We start from the raw sequence: 24,055 nt of genomic DNA on the forward strand, positions 1-24,055 counted from the left end.
TGGATCCGGTCATTCTCAGAATATTTAGTGCTAAAGCATTCTTGACTTTCACAGAAAGAGGCAGAACTACAGAACTTACTTGGATTGTTCTGTATTTTCCTAAACATTCTTTCCCTATTCACCCTTAACTTTTCCTTACTTTTCCTTCATTCAGCTTCTTTGAAAAGCCGTGCTAGAGCCTTAGCACCCTGTCTTCTTCCAGGCATTGAATGAACCTCTGAGTTACCACAACATGAATGGCTGTGGAATTAGATTTCAAGGATGTCACCATGGCAATGACATTAAACAAGGAGAGCCTGCATATATGGAAGTTAGCAAAGGGATCCTTGCAAGAGCTTTTGAAATGTCTCAGTTCTGTGGGGCAGCCCAGAATTTGGTTTTCTGTGGTGCAACAATTTTGCCATTTTTGTGTTCCAAGTTCCTCTTATTCTGTCCCCATCTCAATGCTTGCTAGAAGTATTCAATAATAGTCTCAAGAGTCTCATTGTTATAGATTGAACCTGTTGGTCTGTCTCTTGCATATTTAGAATAAATGATTAATCAGAAGGGGCAATCTTATTTTTTGCTGAAACAGCAGCGATTATTGAAATGTATATGAATCGTGCAGTGACAGGAGGTATATAAATTGACAGGGAAATTCATTGTGATCTGAAAGCAGTATAGCTAGAATTGCATAGAGCTGTTTGTAAAGCAATTATTTTTCATCAAGCCTTTTATTGGTGCTAAAGTTTGTAACTCAATAGTGTGGAAAATCTTGCTTATTTGGGGGGGGGCTATGGGCTCTATTTATAAATTTCGTAGGTACTCATACAATAACCTCCCAAAGTTATAGTGCTGCTAATACTTATTACTTATATACACTTGAATTACTTTTGTATGACAAAACAGATCTAGGAATGTAATTATTCTATATTGTATGTACTTAATGTTTAGTTGTCTTCTACATGACATTCAAGAAAATTCTTGAGGGTTTATTGAAAAAAGGGACAATGAATTTTAGGGTATTGATTCCTAATCAAGCTTTTGTATATCATCTCTCTAGAAAAATTGGTATCTAACCCAGTCCTTGTTAGAGATTAATTGTAGGCGTGATTTGGAAGTTAAAACGGGGATGAGTTTTCTGTTAATATTAGAATTTGAACTGTAAGGATATTGCTCATCTTCAACATGACTTCTTTTTGGTAAATAAACTGCTAAAAATGAAGTTGCAGGCATATAAAAAGTTTTTACTGAATTTTCCTGAAGTTTGGAAAAGATTTAGTTACTCCCTTGGCTAAAGATGTTAACATTAACAAACTCTGACATTGTGTGAGGCAAATAAACTGCAACTATTAATTTCTGAATAGTAGCTCCAAAGGTTAGCAGCCCTTTTATAGAATCCACCTTCCTGAATTTGAGAAAAATGGTAGTTGAAAACTAACTTCGTGCTTCAAATACTGCAGTGGTTCTCACACACATTCGGCTGTTACAGTAAACCATAGACTTGTTCTTGGCTTATTTATCATGGTGTGTTTGTCAAACCATAGTCTCAAGTTCACACGCAATGCTGAACCAGGGATTGAGGCTAGTTTCTCGTCTGCACTAGCACCTTGGTCAAATACTTGCTGATCAGTTGACTTGTTGCGCCAGACCTAGTTACTCAATACTTAAAATTATATTGGAATATGGAAATATGTAAAGTAGAGACTTGCCCAGAAGATGGGCAAGTAGGCAAAAAATGAACACCTATTATTAGGCAAGCTTGGGTTGGTGCGTTACCAACAGCTTTTGAGTTTCACATGACTTTCTCAGAAGCATTGACCCAATGGGAAATATCATTTACAGAAGTTGTGGAATAAGCTCTGCTTCATCAGATGCATGAAATGGATGTTCTACTATAATGTGGCAGTCTCTAGTCTGATCATGCAACAAACTTTCCCACGAGGCTCTTCAGTTTCCAAGGTTCTTTGTACCAGGCGCTGCCTGCATATTTCATGACACAGAGCATTGGGCATCTGCCGCCAACATAGCACAACCACATTGACACCCCCCACCCCAGTTGATGTGAAGGTAAATGGAAACAAAATTCTACTTAGTTTTATGCCTCTTGAACAATAATATCTCAGGGTCTTTCTGGAGCAAATGTGTTTAACTGGGGGTGGGGGCTAAAAATCATATCTGAGAACAATGGAGGGGGGATTTTTTTTTTATTCAGTTGCTATATTTTGGACCAAGAGCACATTTCAGGATTCACAGAAATGTGGTTGGGTTTTCGAATAACATGTGTTAAGTGTGACTATACCTCATTTTATCCATAGATTAAGGTGCCCCTGAGGATCATTGTATGTGGTATGAACAAAGGAACAGCTACAACTGCCCCCACCCAGATTTCCCTTATTTGGACATAAAGAAGCTTTTGCACAAATGTTTCTGTTTCTTCGTCTTAGACATTGGGTGATGAGGAAGGGGGTGGGCCACCTGTCTATTCCATACTGGACGGGACGCCATTTGCATTTATGTCTGACTCAATTAGGAAGCCTATCCATCAGGATCAATTTTAATACCGCTGATGGGTAAGCGTGGTCGAAGCGAATTTGTGTTCGCTGAACTCTTGCAACTGATATGTGAGGGCTAAGTCTTCTTTACCAAAAATCAATTACTTTGGTAATACTGGGCTGGAAAACACAGAGATGATTCTTCGGTTAACTCTTTCTTGTCCGTTCCGAATTATAAAACTGTAGCTGTATAAATGATATAGATTGGCATTCGCGAACAGATGGTTTCATTGTTCTTTATATGTTAGCAAGTTATCCTTTCCTTTAGGCCAATGGAGGAGACTTGAGGTTCTGCTTTGTTTCAGGCTTTGATTCAAAGCAGTGCAGTAAAATCAGCACTAGCAGCTGGGGAAGACTACTTACCATCATTGCCTCCCCCCGCCTCTGCTTTTTGTGGCTTTCAGACTTGTCTGAAGGAGAGATGAGGGACCAGGTTGTAAATCACCTAGTCTGGTCAGAAGACCCCACCTCTTCTGAGCTTTATTTAAGCTGTGGCAGCAGTAGGGCTTGTTTTGGCCTGTTAATTTTGACTTTGCATTGTACTTGGTATATGTCAAGACTATATTTTACCGTAACATTAAATTTACCTCATGTTTACTGAATATTTTTGTTTTTTGTTTTTTAATTATTTATACTTTTCAGGTTTATACATTTCACTGATTTTACAATCATTTTGACATTTCAAAACTTGACTTCCTTCCTCCTCTTTCTGCGGTTCCTTAAATTTATTTTTGATATCTTCTGCATATCCAAATTAACTTAATTTACTCATTTATTCATCCTCTTTAAATATATAGACTTAATAATAATAATAATAATAATAAATTTTATTTATATCCCTCCCTCCCCAGCCGAAGCCGGGCTCAGGGCGGCTAACAACAATCAAATAATCAAACAATCAAATAAACCAACATTCTAAAAATATTTCATTATAAAAATTAATTAAAATCAAGTTAATGGCAACCATTAAGCAAAACTCTGTGCAGGTTGCCAGAGGAGGGAGTCAGGCTGCGCCCTGACCAAAGGCCTGGTGGAACAACTCTGTCTTGCAGGCCCTGCGGAAAGATGTCAAGTCCCGCAGGGCCCTAGTCTCTTCTGACAGAGCGTTCCACCAGATTGGAGCCGCAGCCGAGAAGGCCCTGGCTCTAGTTGAGGCCAGCCTAACCTCTCTGAGGCCTGGGACCTTCAGGATGTTTTTATTTGCAGACCGTAGGTTTCTTTGTGGGGCATACCAGGAGAGGCGGTCCCGTAGGTACGAGGGTCCTAGGCCGTATAGGGCTTTAAAGGTTAAAACCAGCACCTTAAACCTGATCCTGTACTCCACCGGGAGCCAGTGCAGCTGATATAGCACCGGATGAATGTGGTCTCGCAGCGAAGACCCCATAAGGAGTCTCGCCGCGGCATTCTGCACCCGCTGGAGTTTCTGGGTCAGTCTCAAGGGCAGCCCCACGTAGAGCGAGTTACAATAATCCAGTCTGGAGGTGACCGTCGCATGGATCACAGTGGCTAGGTCAGGGCGAGAGAGATAAGGGGCCAACTGCTTAGCTTGGCGGAGATGAAAAAATGCCGCCTTTGTTATAGCTGTAATCTGCGCCTCCATAGAGAGGGAGGTATCGAAGATTACACCCAAACTCTTAACGGACGGTGCTGGCACTAACTGCACCCCCGCAAGAGATGGGAGTTGCCCCCTCAATCCCATATCGTCCCGTCCCAGCCAGAGGACCTCTGTCTTCGAAGGATTTAACTTCAACCGGCTCCCACGTAACCATCCAGCCACAGCCTCCAGGCATCTGGTCAGTGTGTCTGGGGCCGAGTCAGGATGGCCATCCATCAACAGATAGAGTTGGGTGTCATCGGCATACTGATGGCAACCCAGCCCAAAACTCCGAACAAGCTGGGCGAGGGGGCGCATAAAGATGTTAAAAAGCATCGGGGAGAGAATCGCACCCTGAGGCACTCCACACACCAAGGAGTGGCGCGATGACAATTCCCCCCCAAGCGCCACCCTCTGTCCCCGACCAGAGAGAAACGAGCGCAGCCATTGGAGGACTGTGCCCTGGATCCCCACGTCGGCAAGGCGGTGGTCTAGGAGTTCATGATCGACCATGTCGAAGGCCGCTGACAGGTCTAGAAGAATCAGCAGCCCTGACCCGCCTCGATCCAGCTGCCTGCGGAGATCATCTGTTAGGGCGACCAGAGCCGTCTCGGTCCCATGACCAGCGCGGAAGCCGGACTGGAATGGATCGAGAGCCGATGTTTCATCCAGAAACCTACCAAGCTGTTCAGCAACCGCTCTCTCAATCACCTTACCCAGGAATGGGAGATTCGAAACCGGGTGGTAATTGGACAGATCTAAGGGATCTAATGATGTTTTCTTTAAGAGCGGACGCACCACTGCCTCCTTCAGTTCCCCTGGGAATATCCCGGTGCCAAGGGACAAATTGATGATATCCCCCAGGGGGGCCCGCACCTCATCTGGACATGCTCTAATCAGCCATGACGGGCACGGGTCAAGAGGACAGGTGGTGGGCTTTCCAGCTTGGAGGAGTCTGTCCACATCGGCTGGAGATATCCGGTCAAAGTGGTCCAATACTGGACCCGAGGACAGTCGAGGGGCCTCCAGTTCATTTATTGTGTCCAAATTGGCAGGAAGGTCATGGCGGAGCAACAGGACCTTCTCCGCAAAAAAGCTCGCAAATGCCTCACAGCTGTGTGTCAGATTGTTATTTAAATTTGGCTGTCCTTCAAGGGACGTTAAAGACCTAATTATACTAAATAATTGCGCCGGGCGAGAGCTAGCGGATGCAATGGAGGCCGAGAAGTAAGACTTCTTAGCGGCCTTCACTGCCATCTCATAGGTTTTCATAAAAACCCTATAAGATGTTCTTGAGGCTCCGTCACGAGCACCCCGCCATACTCGCTCTAGCCGTCTGAGATCCCGCTTCATTTTCCGAAGCTCCTCGGTAAACCAGGGAGCCCGGTTTCTGTGGGGTCGCAGAGGGCGCTTAGGTGCGATCTCATCGATGGCTGCCAGGAGCTGGGTATTCCAGCCCTCAACAAGCTCAGTCCATGAGTCGCCAGGGGGAGCAAGGTCCCGCAAGGCCTGACGGAATCTATCAGGGTCCATCAGCCTCTGCGGGCGAGCCCAAATCGGCTCGCCACCTAAGCAGGGTGGGGGTGGAAAGTCAATCCTGGCTTTCAGAGCGTAGTGATCAGACCATGGCACTTTCATCAAAGGAGACATGATCACATCTATACCGGCACCAAAGATCAAATCCAGCGTGTGGCCTGCTTGATGTGTGGGGCCCGAAACAAACTGGGAGAGCCCTAGTGTTGCCATGGAAGACACCAGGTCCAGAGCCTGTGAGGAGGGAGTGGCATCAGCATGGATGTTGAAGTCCCCCAATACCAATAGGTTAGGGAACTCCAAGGCCCAGCCAGCCACCGCCTCCAGCAGGCCTGACAGGGTGGCTGCTGGTGCGCTAGGTGGCCGGTACACCAGCCAGACAGCCAAGCTCACCTCAGAGCCCCACACTAGGCCAACACATTCAATGCCGGGGATCAGTGGCGATGGTAGAGCCCTGAAAGAACAATCTTCCCGGATTAATAATGCCACCCCTCCCCCCCGGCCCACAGTCCGTGACTGGTGGAGGACGGAGAAACCCGGGGGCGCCATCTCTCGTAAGGTAACAGTTTCCCCTTCGCGCACCCAGGTCTCCGTCACACAAGCCAGATCGACCCCCTGCGAGGTAAAGAAATCTCGCAGGGTGGCGGTTTTGTTGCCTATAGACCTGGCATTGCACAACACCAGTGACGGAGGTGAGTAATCCTTGCTCACCCTACCCTCGTCCCTCGGGATGGGGCGCAGATTGGAAGGGGTACGAGCATATCTGTATCTCGATCCCCTTCGCCTATGACATCTGCCCCCACCGCCATACCTCCCTCGCCCCTCCACGGTAGCAATCCCAAGCCTCATACTTGCCTCCATTTACAGAATAGAAAAACAAAACAACCAAAAGCAATTATACCCAAACGAAACCAATCCCACCCCACTTAATATCCAACCCCAAACCAAAACAAAACGGAACAAAACAAAAATACATAGATAAAAACCACCATTCACGGTGGTACAACAGAATAAACAATAAAAACACCTTTAAAACATCTTAAAATATATAAAAACATCTTTAACATTTGCTGCAGCAGCACCAGTGTCCTTAAAGCTGTCACAGAGGTGAGCCTGGGCCCCGCCCCTAGGCCAGATGGGGTTAGCCTGAGGAGGGAGCGGCCTTCCCCCACACTCACGGTGCAGCAGCAGCAATGTCCCAATGCCTCAATGAGGCCTCTTAAAGCCGTGGCGAAGGTGAGTCTGGGCCCCGCCCCTAGGCCAGATGGGGTTAGCCTGAGGAGGGAGCGGCCTTCCCCCACACTCACGGTGCAGCAGCAGCAATGTCCCAATGCCTCAGTGAGGCCTCTTAAAGCCGTGGCGAAGGTGAGTCTGGGCCCCGCCCCCTAGGCCAGATGGAAATAGCCTGAGGAGGGAGCGGCCTTCCCCCACACTCACGGTGCAGCAGCAGCAATGTCCCAATGCCTCAGTGAGGCCTCTTAAAGCCGTGGCGAAGGTGAGTCTGGGCCCCGCCCCTAGGCCAGATGGAAATAGCCTGAGGAGGGAGCGGCCTTCCCCCACACTCACGGTGCAGCAGCAGCAATGTCCCAATGCCTCAGTGAGGCCTCTTAAAGCCGTGGCGAAGGTGAGTCTGGGCCCCGCCCCCTAGGCCAGATGGAAATAGCCTGAGGAGGGAGCGGCCTTCCCCCACACTCACGGTGCAGCAGCAGCGATGTCCCAATGCCTCAGTGAGGCCTCTTAAAGCCGTGGCGAAGGTGAGTCTGGGCCCCGCCCCCTGGCCAGATGGAAATAGCCTGAGGAGGGAGCGGCCTTCCCCCACACTCACGGTGCAGCAGCAGCGATGTCCCAATGCCTCAATGAGGCCTCTTAAAGCCGTGGCGAAGGTGAGTCTGGGCCCCGCCCCCCAGGCCAGATGGAGATAGCCTGAGGAGGGAGCGGCCTTCCCCCACACTCACGGTGCAGCAGCAGCGATGTCCCAATGCCTCAGTGAGGCCTCTTAAAGCCGTGGCGAAGGTGAGTCTGGGCCCCGCCCCCTGGCCAGATGGAAATAGCCTGAGGAGGGAGCGGCCTTCCCCCACACTCACGGTGCAGCAGCAGCGATGTCCCAATGCCTCAATGAGGCCTCTTAAAGCCGTGGCGAAGGTGAGTCTGGGCCCCGCCCCCCAGGCCAGATGGAGATAGCCTGAGGAGGGAGCGGCCTTCCCCCACACTCACGGTGCAGCAGTTGCAGTTTATTACAATAATCCTGCCAGTGTTCTTATCCGTTTACAATTCATCTGTAAATATTCAATAAACCATTTCCTTTCCTTTATAAAAAGTTTGTTATCTTGATTTCTTACTTTTCTGGCGAGTTTTGCCATTTCTGCATATTCCACACATTTTTGTATCCATTCTTCCTTTGCTGGGACTTCTTGTTGACTGAATTGTTTTTAGTCTTGTGTTGCAGGTTTTGTAACAAATGTGTCCCACTTCCCCCCAAAAACGTTAAATTATGTGAATAGATGTTTGTTAGCCACTTTGGGCTCTTTTCACTGTGGAAAAGAAATACAAATAAACTAAATTCAAAATAAAAGTGAGGCTTTTTCTTCTGCCTCTCAGCTTTATGAGGAAGGGTGTGGAGAGAGATGGGGTTTCTAGTGCAGCTGTGTATAGCTATGGCCCTCCCCATAGCTCCAATTCAGGGGTCAGCAAACTTTTTCAGCAGGGGGCCGGTCCACTGTCCCTCAGACCTTGTGGGGGGCCGGACTATATTTTGAAAAGAAAAAATGAACGAATTCCTATGCCCCACAAATAACCCAGAGATGCATTTTAAATAAAAGCACACATTCTGCTCATTTAAAAACACCAGGCAGGCCCCACAAATAACCCAGAGATGCATTTTAAATAAAAGGACACATTCTACTCATGTAAAAACACACTGATTCCCGGACCGTCCGCGGGCCGGATTGAGAAGGCGATTGGGCCCAATCCGGCCCCTGGGCCTTAGTTTGCCTACCCATGCTCCAATTCAAGGAGCCTTAGTCAGGCTAAGCCACCTTAGACCAACTTGGGACAACCCAGCCTGCCCTGGATCCAGTCCCAAATTAGTTCAGGGGCAGGCTAATGTCTCATTAGGTTTTTTAATTAAAAAAAAAGCCATGGCTTCTCCAAGTGAGCACACTGCATTCTGCAGGATCAGTGCCTCCACTTCAGCTCTTGTGCAGAGACATAGGTCCTGTGGGGTGGGGTGCTACTCTGCAGGGAAGTTGCTTGCAAAGCAGGACCCCGCAGGATCAGTGCCTCTGCAGGGCATCAGGCATGAAGAATGGTAGGGGAACAATGGGTTCTTACCTTCTCCTGGCAAGATTCAGCTGATGGTCAGGTAGCTCTTGGCGGTTTTTGTTTTTAAAAAAATGCAAATTTAGTAAATTCACCTTTAAATGTAAACTGAATCAAATTACTCTCCCATCCTTACATCCCAAAGAGACAGAATGTTTATTTCCTTACACACAACTGACTACATAAAGTTAGTGCTGTCTGGTCATGTACTGGAGACTCTTCGTTGTCACCCTCTCTTTATTTATATTCATAAACTTCATTTATGTGCTTGTGACTCTTCATGGCTCATCTTAAGGAATCGCTCCAAAGTTCACTAAATGAATATTTCAGTCTCCTTTTCTCTTTGTTCTTTCCTTTTTCCTCTCAGCTGCGCAGCCTTGTCCATACAAGTATCAAATTATAGACTTAGGACGTAAGGCTTTTAAGTTTAGGATGACTGAGTATTCTTAACAAATTTGTAGATGAGACAGAGGATACAAAATAAAGACGGGAGTGACTGAGAGAAACTTCAGATGACAGATTAGAATTATAACAAGCTTGATAATTAGGATGAAAGCAGTTAAGGTGGCATTCTGTTTCAGATAAACATATTGTAGGGGAAGAGAACAGAGAGTGGAGCTATATTAACCAGTGGCAAAGCTCAGAAGGGTTTTGGATTACATACGTATTGTAATTCAGCAGCGCAATGCTCTTTTCAAGTAAGAGAAAGGCATGTGGTGCAGAAATACAGGCATCCCTCAGCAGACAGGTGAGAGTAGAAAGAGTCTACGCAAGTTAAAAAGTTTGAAAGCTATTGGACTAGTCTATTTTGAGGGTGGGGGACCTAAGTTGGCCTGGCACAGGTCCTGATTTGGTCCACAAGGCAGTTTCCCTCCAAACCTTACTCATCTGCTGCTCACCTGACATATGTGATGAGGGACAGGTAAGGATGCACCTGTAAAGGAACTATTGGGAGCTTAAAGAGAGCTCCTTGTTGTTCCTTTGCAAATGGGGCTACACTGCCAAGGAGTTTGCCATTGGGGAAGACCCAGCTTTGTCGATTTGCAACCCCTGTCAGCTGGCCCCTTTGAAGTTATCACCTGATGTAATGACATCAGGTGATAGGCGAGCACCCCCACCCACATGTCAAAATGGGCTACTGGAGTGGGAGATGTTGGGATCCACCTACTTGCTGGGAAAGTTTCCCTCCCCCTGGGCTTTACATGATGGGAGAGAGACTTGAAAGGAAACTCTACAGTGATGTCTTGCCAGATGACATGCTGGGGCTTAACGGTGGATCACCAGAACTATGTGATAGGACCACTGCTTGCTGTCAAATAGTTCATGGAAAGTTGATATCAATTAACATGAACTAATAAGGTAAAGGGACCCCTGTCCATTAGGTCCAGTCGTGACCGACTCTGGGGTTGCGGCGCTCATCTCGCTTTATTGGCCGGGGGAGCTGGTGTACAGTTTCTGGGTCATGTGGCCAGCATGACTAAGCCGCTTTTGGCGAACCAGAGCAGCGCATGGAAGCACCATTTACCTTCCTGCCAGAGCGGTACCTATTTATCTACTTGCACTTTGACATGCTTTCGAACTGCTAGGTTGGCAGGAGCAGGGACCAAGAAACGGGAGCTCACCCAGTTGTGGGGATTCGAACTGCCGACCTTCTGATCAGCAAGCCCTAGGCTCTGTGGTTTAACCCACAGTGCCACCCACGTCCCAACATGAACTAATACTAGCACTTTAATTATTATATGTATATCCTCCATTTTTTGCCTTTGAAATTTTTCTCCCTCATCCTCAGAACAACCCTGTGAGGTGGGGAAGGCGTAGAGAATGAGGTTAAGCCCAAGGTTGCCAGTGAACTTCATGGCTGAGTGGGGATTTGAACTCTGGCATCGCCATTCCTAATCTGGCATTTGAAACCAGTGCTCTTCACCTGGTGCCCTCCAAATGTTGCCAGGCTCCAATTGCCATTAGTTCTAGCCAGCATTGCAAAAGGTCAGGGGCAACGGGAGATAGTAGTTCAAAAATCTGGAGGACAGTGTGTTGTGGAAGACTACTCTAACCACTATACCACACTTAAAGGTAAAGGGACCCCTGACCATTAGGTCCAGTCGTGACCGACTCTGGGGTTGCGGCGCTCATCTCGCTTTATTGGCCGAGGGAGCCGGCGTACAGCTTCTGGGTCATGTGGCCAGCATGACTAAGCTGCTTCTGGCGAATCAGAGCAGTGCACAGAAATGCCGTTTACCTTCCCGCTGGAGCGGTACCTATTTATCTACTTGCACTTTGAGGTGCTTTCAAACTGCTAGGTTGGCAGGAGCAGGGACTGAGCAATGGGAGCTCACCCCGTTGCAGGGATTCGAACCGCCGACCTTCTGATCGGCAAGGCCTAGGCTCTGTGGTTTAACCCACAACGCCACCTGCGTCCCATACCACACTTACTTTATGGCTTTTGACCTCTTGATCATCTTAATGGCTCTCTCTTAGATTCTTAAAATTTAGTGGCTAAACTGAACATTGTTATATAATCTAATATTAACTAGGATCAGGCAGAGAACTAATATAACTTCTACTTCTGAATCATAGAATTGTAGAGTTGGAAGATACCACAGAGTCATCTAGTCCAACCCCCTGCAATGCAGGAATTTTTACCCAAGGTAGGGCTCGAACCCAGGACCCCATGAGATTAAGAGTCTCATGCTCTACCGACTGAGCTATCATGTTGCATTAGGAGACAAAACAGGAGTATAAGGTCATGAGCAGCCCCATAGAGTAGTCTTTCTGAACTTTGGGTCCCCAGATGTTGTTGGACTACAACTCCCATCATCCCTAGCTAGCAGGACCAGTGGTTAGGGATGGTGGGAGTTGTAGTGCAACAACATCTGGGGACCCAAGGTTGACCATGTACTCCTGTTTTGTCTCCTAGTGAATCATAGAATCATAGAATCATAGAGTTGGAAGAGACCACAAGGGCCATCGAGTCCAACCCCCTGCCAAGCAGGAAACACCATCAGAGCACTCCTGACATATGGTTGTCAAGCCTCTGCTTAAAGACCTCCAAAGAAGGAGACTCCACCACACTCCTTGGCAGCAAATTCCACTGTCGAACAGCTCTTACTGTCAGGAAGTTCTTCCTAATGTTTAGGTGGAATCTTCTTTCTTGTAGTTTGGATCCATTGCTCCGTGTCCGCTTCTCTGGAGCAGCAGAAAACAACCTTTCTCCCTCCTCTATGTGACATCCTTTTATATATTTGAACATGGCTATCATATCACCCCTTAGCCTCCTCTTCTCCAGGCTAAACATGCCCAGCTCCCTTAGCCGTTCCTCATAAGGCATCGTTTCCAGGCCTTTGACCATTTTGGTTGCCCTCCTCTGGACACGTTCCAGTTTGTCAGTGTCCTTCTTGAACTGTGGTGCCCAGAACTGGACACAGTACTCCAGGTGAGGTCTGACCAGAGCAGAATACAGTGGCACTATTACTTCAGTGCAGTCAGTGGGCTACCTTTGAATAGGAGGGTGTTAACATATTTTTGCAACGCTCTCTGAGTCCTTTCACAGTAAGAAGCACCTCATAGGCAGCAGGTAGACATCCTACAAACACAGCAATAAATAGAGATTTCCAGAGGGATGCAGGAAGCAGGTGGACCTCTTGAAATGGAGAAGTAGAAAAAAGTGGGTGTGTTTTTCAGCATTCATGTCAGATGCTGGGGGCAAGCAGGGGTGCTGTTGAGAGTGCTTTGGTTGGCAGTTGTAACAAATTGCCTCTCCAGGCTCTGAGTTACAGCAGATTGCTTTCCTTTTTTACTTTAGTCTTCCTATGTTTATGTACTAGAGAATTGCACCCTCTTTGTTCATACTGAGAGGAAACAAAAACATGATCCCTGACTTGTTGGAAGAATACAAACTGCAATCCCTGGTCCTCCTATAATGTTAACTGAGAGATTGTGAGAACGGGGATGAGATGAGCAGCCTTGATGGGTACATTCATGAAATAACTTTAACTATGGTTTACAGTAGTGGGACGCGGGTGGCGCTGTGGGTAAAACCTCAGCGCCTAGGACTTGCCGATCGCATGGTCGGCGGTTCGAATCCCCGCGGCGGGGTGCACTCCTGTCGTTCGGTCCCAGCGCCTGCCAACCTAGCAGTTCGAAAGCACGTCAAAGTGCAAGTTGATAAATAGGTACCGCTCCAGCGGGAAGGTAAACGGCGTTTCCGTGCGCTGCTCTGGTTTGCCAGATGCAGCTTGTCACGCTGGCCACGTGACCCGGAAGTGTCTGCGGACAGCGGTGGCTCCCGGCCTATAGAGTGAGATGAGCGCACAACCCTAGAGTCTGGCAAGACTGGCCCGTACGGGCAGGGGTACCTTTACCTTTACCTTTATGGTTTACAGTGACGTTTTGAATTGTACCAATATATTAAGGTAAAAGAGCTGAATACCTGGGTGTCAACCTCTTTCAGAATGGCATAGCTGCCACTGTGCCCATTGAGCTCTTATTCTTTAATTCAGTGCTGAAGGTTTTTGGGAGCTGGGGAGTTGAGGGAAAAGCTTCAAAACTTGTATTGTTCTCACGTGTAGTGCAACTTACTGCAGTAACAAGTTGTATTGCTTATTTGAAGACTGATTTAGGCAGACACATTATCTTTGAACATAAACGCACAGCTGAGGAAGTTAAGCTTGCATTTTAGAAAGTCTTTCCCCCCCTCCTAGTCCTTGTAGGGGCACTGCTGTTAAACAGCCAAGCCAGAAGTAATTTGCTTTTAATGGTTTTTATACAGCAGCTGAGAAATGCATGATTTGAAACTGTTCTCATTCTTCCTCTGTCCCCTTCCTCCCCCTTAAATAAGGACTGATTTAACAGAAGAGTTTTTGACCCTGAGAAAGCTAGACTCTCCCGCTCCTGCTGCCAAGGAACAGCAGTAAGGCGTTGAACTGATAGGCGAGACTCCAGGATCAGGTGTTTACCACTTTGTATGGGGTGGAGAGAGACTGGCAGGGAAATGAACTGGCAGCAGCTGTGTGAATAAGGGGAGAATTGTTCCACAAATTATGCAAAACAAAACAAAAAATTGACTGTAGCATGAAACATGCTATGCAATATAACCAGCTAAATCCTCAGCAGTTGTATGAATTTCGTACAGCACAACTTGAACATGCATGGACAAAATTATTTTGTTGTTTACTGCATTTCTTAGCTGCTTTATATGAAAAAGTCTCAAAGCGACTTAACACTGTAAGATGAACAGATGAAATCGGTTAGAAATTAGGATCCCCCTCAACACATCTGGTGTGTGTTTTGACAGACATAAATGTATACCCTTTGTATCTAACTCTGAAGGGCTAATCTATGCATTTAGGTCATTGCTTGATGATGGGTGCTCAAAATTGCCCTATGCATAATTGTAAAGGAAAGGTAGTGAGAGTGGGTTGGGGTGCTGCTGAGTCCTCATTTCAAGCATATTATTTTGAATGTGCATATTATGAAATCAGCCAATATAGAGTTGACTTGAGAGTTCCTCACTCTTGCTCTAAGATATGGCCCTCGTACCCCCCCAAGCCTGAGGGCAAATGCTCCCCTTGGGACCTTTCCAAGCCAAGCCCCTGTTCCAGACCACACTTCTCCCAAGCCCTGCTCTATGCCTTAAGGTAAAGGTAAAGGGGCCTCTGACCATTAGGTCCAGTCGTGACCGACTCTGGGGTTGCGGTGCTCATCTCGCTTTAGTGGCCAAGGGAGCCGGCGTACAGCTTCCAGGTCATGTGGCCAGCATGACTAAGCCACTTCTGGTGAACTAGAGCAGTGCACGGAAACGCCGTTTACCTTCCCGTCGGAGCAGTACCTATTTATCTACTTGCACTTTGACGTGCTTTCGAACTGCTAGGTTGGCAGGAGCAGGGACCGAGCAATGGGAGCTCACCCCGTTGCGTGGATTCAAACTGCCGACCTTCCAATTGGCAAGCCCTAGGCTCTGTGGTTTAACCCACAGCGCCACCCGCTCCCATTGCTCTATGCCTTACTTGAGCCCTTTTTTTCCTGCAGAAATGTATTATTGATCTGTGATAATGATGCTTGCTTGCTTGAATAGAGGTGTGTGTGTGTGTGTGTGTGTGTGTGTGTGTGGAAAGTCTGACAGTTAGGTGCAGCAGGAGTTTGGCCCACTTTTGCCTGTGGCCTTCCTCAGCTTTGATACTTGGTTCCTGGAAGATTGCCCAAGTAGGACTGTGGGCCTCATGTTTCCAAAGGTCCTCTTTACCTTGGCTTAGAGGTAGAGCAATTCTTTGCAAGCCGAAAATCCCAGTGTCAGTCCTACAATCTCCACTTAACACTGGGAAGAACCCCATGCTGAAACTCAGGAGGGCAGTAGACAATCGGCGTAGACCAACCTGATCTGGGTCACTTGATAGGTTGGTGGAATTGCCCCCCTGTCAGTCGCCTGCTGTCATATGATGCCAGGTGATTGAAACTTCAAGAGTCTTCCTTTCACAGTCAGAGCTTGAATTCTGCACTGTCTGAATTTGGTGGCTTTTTCTCTCGCCATGCGAGGCAACAGATCAAAGGAAGCAGGTGGCTCACCTTGATTCCTCCTTTATGACTATGGCTTGAAATCTTTTTGAACTTTCATGGCTGGAACGTTCCTGTGCCTAATGTCATGTGACAGCAGAAGCAGGAAAGATGAGGCTGCTTACACAAAAAATGGCCTTGTGGGCCTACCCCAGAGGGGCCTGCTGGCTTGAGGTGTCTCACCACTGATGTAGACAATACTGAGCTAGATGGATTAATTTTGTAATACCTGTGTGGTGTAGAGCCAGTGTGGTGTAGTGCTTAAGAGCGGTAGTCTCGTAATCTGGTGAACCGGGTTCGCTTCCCCGCTCCTCCCCATGCAGCTGCTGGGTGACCTTGGGCCAGTCACACTTCTCTGAAGTCTCTCAGCCCCACGCACCTCACAGAGTGTTTGTTGTGGGGGAGGAAGGGAAAGGAGAATGTGAGCCGCTTTGAGACTCCTTAGGGTAGGGATAAAGCGGGATATCAAATCCAAACTCTTCTACCTGAAGGTGCATCAAATTTCCAGATGGATCTTTATACATGTCGTTTATATATGCCCTTTTTAAAAAGCAACATCTTAATCTCTGGATCAAAGAAGAAAAGAAGCTAAACCTAAATCTACCCCCTGTTTCCCAAGTATTCCCTCCTCATCAAGTTTCAGGACAGCTTTGTACATTGCAACGAGAGAGCAATGCACACATTAGTTGTGTAAAGTGCAAAAACAAGCCCGCAGGGATGAACTGTGCCTGCAAAAGTTTGCAAAGTACATGCCTTAGAAGTTGCTTTTGGGGGTGGAAGGGACATGCATCACAAGTGTGATAGCAGTGCAACATTTGTGTGCGTCTGGTCTATCCACTTTATTGTAACACGTGAAATGGCCTTCAGAATTCAGAAACTTAAGGAATATCCTATATTTGCTTTGGTGGCAGTCTCTGAAAAATCGGTGTGATTGCTGTAATATTCCCTGTATCTGAAATTCCAGTATGAGAGTCCCAGTGTTGGTTATCTTCCTCAAAGCATGCCTTTCAATAACTCTCCAGGTATTTCCATTTTGTTCAGGTGTATCTATGTAAGAAAATAACACAGCTTTACAAACATAAATCCATTCAGCAGAGATAGGACTTTTAAACAAACAAACAAACAAACAAACAAACAAACAAACAAACAAGGATGAATTAGGACCTTAAGAAAATCCTGGAGTTAATATCAAGCCAGTGTAAATCTTTGTCAGTAGAAACCTCAGAAGTGGAGAGCAATGTGGTTGTTATCTCCCAACCCCTTTCCTTTCCCTTGTAGCTGAGTGTGCTCCTCCCATCTCTTCCAGAGAGTAACATGTTTAGTGGACTTAGAACCAAGTGTTGCTATTCAGGAATGTTCAAAAATGTAACTCTGCTCCAAGTACAGTATGGGCAAGCATGTAATTTTCAGCCTGGGCTATTTTGTGATCCTGACATTTTTCTGCTTGCCGCATGGTGAGATTTCACCAGCTCATAGCAGCAGTCCAGCCCTTGCGCGAACAGCCTACCTTCTGTTTAAAAACAGAGCCGCTTCTGTTCACTTGAAATAGTCAACAATAAACTGTGAAGGATTTTTCCCCCTCCTGGAGAATTAAATATGTAACAATTTGTAAAAGCTGATTGACAGACCCACCAAATGACAGATGAAAAGGCAAAAAACAAATGAAATGAAATGCTAGAAATGGATTGTGGATGTTAAATGGAGGTGATCAAGACATTTTGGTATAGGATAGAGTAAATGTTTTCTTTAGCTTCCCTGTGCTGTTTCCATTTGTGGGGAGGAATCCTTAAAAACACACACAACCCAACCACTTTGTATCTCAAAGCTGAACTATGAAAGGCACCCCTAAAGTTCTTTGAAAACTTTTATGAAAAACTCAAGCATCCTACTTCATATGAGAGATATGAGATCCACAGCTTTTCATGAGTTCACCTCCCCGACTCTCACATTGCTTATTGTGAGTGAAAAATTTCAAGAGATATAAGGGCTCCCAGTACATTTCCTACATTGGCTCCCAGTACGTTTCCGAGCACAATTCAAAGTGTTGGTGCTGACCTTTAAAGCCCTAAACGGCCTCGGTCCAGTATACCTGAAGGAGCGTCTCCACCCCCATCGTTCTGCCCGGACGCTGAGGTCCAGCGCTGAGGGCCTTCTGGCGGTTCCCTCATTGCGAGAAGCAAAGCTACAGGGAACCAGGCAGAGGGCCTTCTCGGTGGTGGCGCCCGCCCTGTGGAACACCCTTCCAGCAGATGTCAAAGCGATAAACAACTACCTGACATTCAGAAGACATCTTAAGGCAGCCCTGTTCAGGGAAGTTTTTAACGTGTGATATTTTACTGTATTTTTGGTTTTTATGGAAGCTGCCCAGAGTGGCTGGGGAGGCCCAGCCAGATGGGCGGGGTATAAATAATAAATTATTATTATTATTATTATTATTATTATTATTATTATTATTATTAATTATTAAGGGTGGTAGTCTCTAAGTTGCCATGAGCTTCTTTATATTGCTTTGCTGCTACAGTTATTACACTGTTATGCAGCCAAACAGTTATTATGACATAGTTAATGAAACACATTAAAGTGAGCAATGCGCTGAAATGATATAGGAAGAATTTACGTGCAAATACTGGAAACGTTTTCCATGTGACATGTCTGCTGTGTACGGCTTCCAAGAGGAAGTTGGGTACCTGCTTAGAGAAGATCTATTTACTTGACGGCCAACACTCAGCCTCACCCCCCTCCAACCTCCTTGCTTTTTCCTTGGCATGCAAACAAAAGACCTTGTCAAGCAGCAAGAGGATGCCGTCTGTACTGAGCTGTCTGGCAGACCATTACAAAATGGCCAAAAGATTATTTTGGGGGAAAGGGGGAGAAGAGCACAGCTTGACATCCTTCCAGCTAAGGTTAGCAACTGCCCAGTGATGAAGGCAAGAGGTCCAAGAAAACCAAATCAACATATATAAATGGGTTGCCTCTGAAACTATGGCGCAGTTGAATAAGCCTGGCTCTTGTGAATTCACTTAATGGCTACAGAAGCTTGTTCCGATGTGAGGTCCAGAAAAGGATAATTAATTTAAGGAAATAAATCTTATTAAGCCAAGCCAAACCGTGACAGCGACATATGTGAACTGTTGCCAGACAAATGCAATTACTCCGGTGACAGCAAAGGTTGCGAGGTTTTTAGCTGGGGCAATCAGAATAAGATCCACTATTTGACTATTGATTCAAAACCCTGAAATGTGTTTTATAAAACTGACTTTTCCTTTCTATTCTTTGTATATTGTATTATTGTTTTATTGCTATGGCCGATAGCTGACGCAAATAATGATTCATTCATTCGATCAATCAAATTACTCCAGTGCCATATTTTGCTTTTAATTAAATTATGAGTATTACTCCTTTTTCTCATCTGCCAGTGAAAAGTGTCGGCTTGTCAGTTCCCAGGTTTTTAATATAGCTCTTTTAAATAGATATTCCTATTTATTATTGTTGTTGTTGTTATTAATTGAATTTATATACTGCCCTATACTCGGAGGTCTCAGGGCAGTTCACAGAATGAAAAAACAAAACAAACAAACTTAGGTCCATTACAGAATGTCTAGGAATTGGTTTATTTGCCCCTGTATAACTTGTTGAAATTAATGGCTTTGCTAGGAACTAGCCAATATAAATGTTATTAAAAATAAATTGTGTTTTCCCTCCTCTGGCTTGGAAGGGGAGCTCAAAGTAGATTGCAGTCTTTAAAAGTGTATATACTTCTTTCAAAATTATATTTGCAGAGATGTGAAGACCTAGAAAAATGAGGGTTTGTGTGTAATTAAAAACAACAACAACTCCCTCCTTTCCCCCAGGCTTCCTTCATACCTCTTAACCCTTAGTATGCCACCCAGTAACAAACATTCTCTGAGAGGTAACACAATGTAAAAGCCATTGAAAAACAAGCAACAAGCCATTGAACAAAAAGCAACAAGCAAAACTTAATCATAATAAAAGCAGAAGAGAGAGAACCACCAAAGGTGTTTGCATGAAGGTTTTAACAAGACTTTCAGCCACATAAGGGTGTCACCCATCCAACTACTGCCCCCTGTGCCCCATCCCATCCCATCTTAGAGGGTCCCCTATCCTCAAGCTGAGATTATCTGTGTGTGCAAGGAACAGAAGTGAGAAGAAGAGGCAGAAAAGCCCTGCTGGGATGCAAAATGTTTCCTCTACTTTTCATCCAACCCAATACAAACAAAGCACATTAAAAAAATAATAATCAAAATCCACAAACTAGGAATATTTTTTTTAAAAAAGAAAACCCTAAATTATTATTTCCTAACTGTGTTTAAAAGGGAGAGGGGAACCTAATATGTGACCTGCTTTATTTAGGAGAGTTATACTCCACTGTTCAGACTGCTGCAATTTGCCAGAGCAGTCAAAACAATGACTGAATATACATACAATGACAATAACAATAAATAATGTTAAAAGGAGCAAAAATAAAACCATATTGCAAGATAAACTTCAGTACTCAAAGACTCTGTGCTCCCACACAATGCTGCCCAAGGGAGGAATACAACAAAAAAGACCGAATATACTATTATTATTATTACTCCTCCTCCTCCTCCTCCTCCACATTTCCTTTAAATAGGAGCAGTGGGGCTCTTGGCAGGCACCAAGTGTATGTGTATATGTCTACATGGAGCCCATGGGCACCACATTGGGGACTGAACCCCAAACAGTCAGATTCAGAACCTGATTGATTGTGACCAAATCACTCCTCCGGTGCCACTGAGTCATTCTAAATGTTCTTCCTATGGTGTGGGAACTACTAATAGATTATTAGCAATCATGAGGATGGAAGAATGCCTAAAAGACCACCCTGGGGCTCATGTATACAACTGTTAGTTCACAGATAGCAAGCTGATAGCAAGCTCCTCCTACAAGTGGACGGATGACAGAATAAGGACCTTGGACTTCAGATTTTTCTAACGGCAATTCTTGAAACATTTTGCCTCTCCCAAGTCTCTCCCAAGGAGATGTTTCGTAGAGTAGACTTGTAGAAGGGAGAAATCACTTGCACTATAAGATTACATGAATGTTTATATTGGCACAGGAGACTTCCGTATTGTAAATTTGTTTCCCTACTTGACAGGTTGTCGGAGCGTGCTTTGTTTTTTTAAAAATAAAAACTATTGTTCCCTTAAGAATATTCACAAATGGTTATTCCAGTTTCATCATGTACTGCAGGTTTTGCTCAGGACAAATGCTAACTTTGTCTACTTGGAGAGGGATTAAATTGACAATAGCAGTATAAATAAACTATTGTATGGGCTGTCATGATGTGTGGTATGATACCTTGTAGTTGTGAAGCTTTTATTGTTGGATCATCTGCACGTTTTCTGCCGTGGTGTGTGTGTGTAAAATTTGGGGGTGAAATTAAGTGAAAGGGAACTCCATTATATTGTTCTAATTCCCAATGTAGGATTGCTCCTAGATGCTTTCAGATGTTTCAGATGTTATTGATAGAAAAACCTAATTCATTACCAGACACAAAGAAGCTGAATTCACAGTCTGTCATCAATCACTGCAGCTGCACAGTCTATGTTTACAGTTCTGAAGAAGTCCAAGTTCATAGAACCATAGAATTGTAGAATTGGAAGAGGGACCATGAGTTTCATCAAGTCCAGTCCCCTGCAATGCAGTAATCTTTTACCCAACATAGATCTCGAACCCATGACCTTGATATTAAGAGCCTTATGATCTAGCAACTGAGCTAAAACTTGTGCTTGGTGGGTGAAACCCCAGACTTCTTTAAATGTGCTGTTTTACATTCAGTCTTAGGTAAATTCAGAATAATTTCTTTGGTGCCCCTTGTGCGATTGGCATTTGATTCATTATATTGTAGATACAAACCACCTAGCTTGTATCAGATTTTGAAATGGTGGTGGTAAGTTTCAAACCACATATTGAAGGCAAATACATACAATGAAGTCACTTCCTTTTTAAAAAAAAAAAAACATTTTTATTAAGTTTTCCATTTTAATAATCCAATCAAATCACATTAAATATTCCAAATTATACATATACATATCAATTACCGTATTTTTCGCCCTATAGGACGCACCGTCCCAAAAGGCGCACCTAGTTTTTTGGGGGGGAATAAAGGGGGGAAATTATTTTTCCCCCCCCGGGCGCGGGGCTGGGGCGGGGGAAGCCAGAACAGGCAACTCTCCGCAAGCCGTGGGAGCCTGGCGCCGGGCTCCCACGGCTTGCGGAGAGCTGCGCGAAGCTCGAAGCCTGGGCGCGCTGAGCTCAGTGTGCCCAGGCTTCAGCATGCAGGCAACTCTCCGCAAGCCGCGGGAGCCTGGCGCGGGCTCCCATGGCTTGCGGAGAGCTGTGCGAAGCCTGGAGAGCTAGAGTGGTCGGTGCGCACCGACCCCTCTCGCTCTTCAAGCTTCAACGAAAGCCTGCATTCGCCCCATAGGACGCGCACACATTTCCCTTTCATTTTTGGAGGGGAAAAAGTGCGTCCTATAGGGCAAAAAATACGGTAATCCAAATATTCTGCCAGATTATAATCTTTTTGTTGGTACTTCCCATGCTTCAAGTTCGGGAGGGCTCTGATCATCTCATATCTCTGCTGCTTTTGATAGTCATTTCTAATAGTTCCTTTAAATCTTCCTGTTGTTTTCCTTCTTTCAAGGCCTCTGAGTTGTTTCCACAAGCGAGTTGAAGTAAAATGATGTGTTTCTGTGTGGATTTTATGTGTATGATACCCCTCTGTCCATGCAGCATCCCCTGACACACTGGTATTTCTGCCGAATCAATCCAAAAATCTTTTCGCTGCTGGCAGCCGCCATCTTCTCTCAATTCCGCAATGAAGTCACTTCCAATAGTTTTTCAGCCACTGGGAGCTGAAATTTTTGAATGAAAGCATGGTTTCACACACACACACACACACACACACACACACACACACACTGGTGGCAGTCCTAAGCAGAATTGCAGCCTACTGAAGTTGTGTCTTAAATAAAAACATACAAGTTGTTTGCCCAGAAGTTAACATGAATTCCAGTTGGGTTCTTGTGGAAACAAGTAACTTTCTAAATGGTAGCAAAAGTCTTATGCTCACCGGGCGCAACTTCTGGGGGGGGGCGCGCTCTGCCTCCGGAGTCGCCGAAGAGCCTCGGGCGCAGGCTGTAGCAGAGCCCCATGTCTCGCGGAACCGACGAGCTGGCAGCGGCTCTCAGCGCTCGCCGCGGTCCCCGCGCATCAGGGCCGCGGAGGGCGCGCCAGGCAGCCCCTCCTCACCGACGGGCAGCATTCGCCTGCGGGGCTCGGCCAGCGCGCTGGGCTGGCCGCGTGGAGTCGCCGAGGAGCCGCCGCCTGCCATGCCGCCCTGGCTGCTTCAGCCGCGTCCGACAGCCGGCTCGAGGCTCCTTCCGGCCGGGTCTCCCGACGGGGCACTGCGGGCGGAGGCTCCGGCACCAAGCGCCACGCCGCCCAGGCTCGGGTCGCTGTCTGGACGCGCGCAGTCCGCCAAACGCGCCACCGGAGGCGAATGAAGCGCCCAGCTGGAGCCACCTGCGCTCTAGTGCCTGCGCGCCAAGACCGCCCACCCGCCCCGACGGGGCCCGCCCACCCGCGCCGGAGGCCGGCCGACGCACTGGCCCCAGAGGCGCCCCCTCCCCGCGCCAGAAAGAAGCCGCGTCGGGACTAGCCGGGCCGGGGAGGGAGACCGAGAAGGCTGCGCCGCGACGCCCAAAGACGCGCGTCTTGGCGCAAAGGGGCCCGCGGCACCCAGACGCGGAAGGGACCCTCTCCCCCTGACCCGCCACTGAACTGCAATTCCCAGCTCCCTTGGCAAATCCCAGTCCCCAATCCCCAAGATGCTTTATTTGAGGCAGGGGTCCTTTAATTACAAAAACAACACCACGGAGGGCAGTAGTCACCACGAAGTTTGCCCCAGAGTAGAGCCGTCAGTATTAATGACCATGGTTAGGGGTTAGGGGGCGCAAATTACTTGCCTTGCCCCGGGTTAGGGGGCGCAAATTACTTGCCTTGCCCCGGGTGCTGACAACCCACGCTACGCCGCTGTTGGGAGATGAAACAGGCCCTTGTTAGCTTAGTGCTGCACCATATAATCCAAGCTAGAATAACCTCCTCTTAAACTATTGAGCATCTGGGGTCTACTTGTTTTAAAAAACAAACAAAAATAATTTGTTTTTACTCCGCCGTGGGGCAAAGGCTTTTAAAATTAAATTGAAATAATCTCCCTTCTATTCTTGTTACCATAGTAGGTCTATTCAAGCCAATGTTGTTATCTTTGGCAGGCTTCTGCAGTTCAAAAATAATGTGGATATATTAGGCCTGATTGTCCTCTGTTCTGCCATGGTTTTTTTCTTTGGCTGATTTTTGTAAGTTATTAATTACCGGTTATATTCCAGTTCTCTCAGAAATCCCACTGAGTTCAATAGGGATTACTCATGAGAAAACGTAAATGGGACCGTAATCTTAGAATACAACCAGGCCAATTTGAAAA

The 24,055-nt window shown here is 46.3% G+C and overlaps 1 protein-coding gene across 9 annotated transcripts in view; it reads left to right on the forward strand.

Annotated features, from left to right (window-relative positions):
* The window catches only part of KIF21A (kinesin family member 21A), a 104,119-nt gene that overhangs the window by 13,190 nt on the left and 66,874 nt on the right, over positions 1–24,055 (forward strand). The window lies entirely within an intron of this gene.

This window comes from Podarcis raffonei, chromosome 10 (genome assembly GCF_027172205.1).
Source record: "Podarcis raffonei isolate rPodRaf1 chromosome 10, rPodRaf1.pri, whole genome shotgun sequence".
Taxonomy (NCBI): domain Eukaryota; kingdom Metazoa; phylum Chordata; class Lepidosauria; order Squamata; family Lacertidae; genus Podarcis; species Podarcis raffonei.